The sequence below is a fragment of the Gossypium arboreum genome, chromosome 10, assembly GCF_025698485.1.
Source record: "Gossypium arboreum isolate Shixiya-1 chromosome 10, ASM2569848v2, whole genome shotgun sequence".
NCBI lineage: Eukaryota > Viridiplantae > Streptophyta > Magnoliopsida > Malvales > Malvaceae > Gossypium > Gossypium arboreum.
The window spans coordinates 7170204-7170909 of NC_069079.1; the positions used below are offsets into that span (position 1 = coordinate 7170204).

The following is a 706-nucleotide window of genomic DNA, read 5'->3' on the forward strand; positions in this document are numbered from 1 at the left end:
AAGGATTATTACCCATGTAATTTAGCTGCTTGTTCTCCATCTTGTAGCCATAAGGTGGGTATTCTGAATTGCTGGATCCACCTCCATTTACTTCGCATTGCAGTACTGGGTGAACCTGTGAAGAACCAAGAAAACCGTCAATTTTTCTATTCAAAAGTTCTATCTGATTAGAGAGCATGGTGACCGAATCGACGTTAAAAATGCCGATTGTTTTCGTTGGTTTTCTCCTCATGACTTGCCACTGATAATTATTCGGTGACATCTCTTCTATAAATTCATAAGCATCCTCAAGTGTCTTATTATTGATAGTTCCACCAGTGGCTGTGTCAATCGTCTGTCGAGTCAAAGGATTCGGGCCATTGTGAAACGTTTGAACCTGTAGCCAGAATGGTAGTGAGGGCACCTTCGCAAAATGTCCTTGTATCTCTCCCATGCATCATAGAGTGTTTCTAAATCCATCTGCACAAAAAAGGAGATATCATTACGTAATTTGGCTGTTTTAGCCGGCGAAAAATATTTTAATAAAAAAATTTCGGTCATTTGTTCCCATAAGGTAACGAGTTCAACCACAGTTTAGCCGTATTCCTCAACAAAAAGGGAAACAACCGAAGGTGAATGGCATCATGAGAAATGCCGTTGATTTTAAAAGTGTCGCAAAACTCTAAGAAATTCTCCAAAGAAGAGTTTAGGTCCTCGTCCTGCAAAC

At 39.9% G+C, this 706-nt stretch overlaps 1 non-coding gene across 1 annotated transcript; it reads left to right on the top strand.

Annotated features, from left to right (window-relative positions):
• The first annotated feature begins 385 nt into the window (after window positions 1–385).
• On the top strand, window positions 386–492 carry LOC128283150 (small nucleolar RNA R71). Its single transcript, XR_008273491.1, has one exon. It is a non-coding gene; the product is annotated as a small nucleolar RNA R71 (small nucleolar RNA).
• The last annotated feature ends 214 nt before the right edge of the window (window positions 493–706 follow it).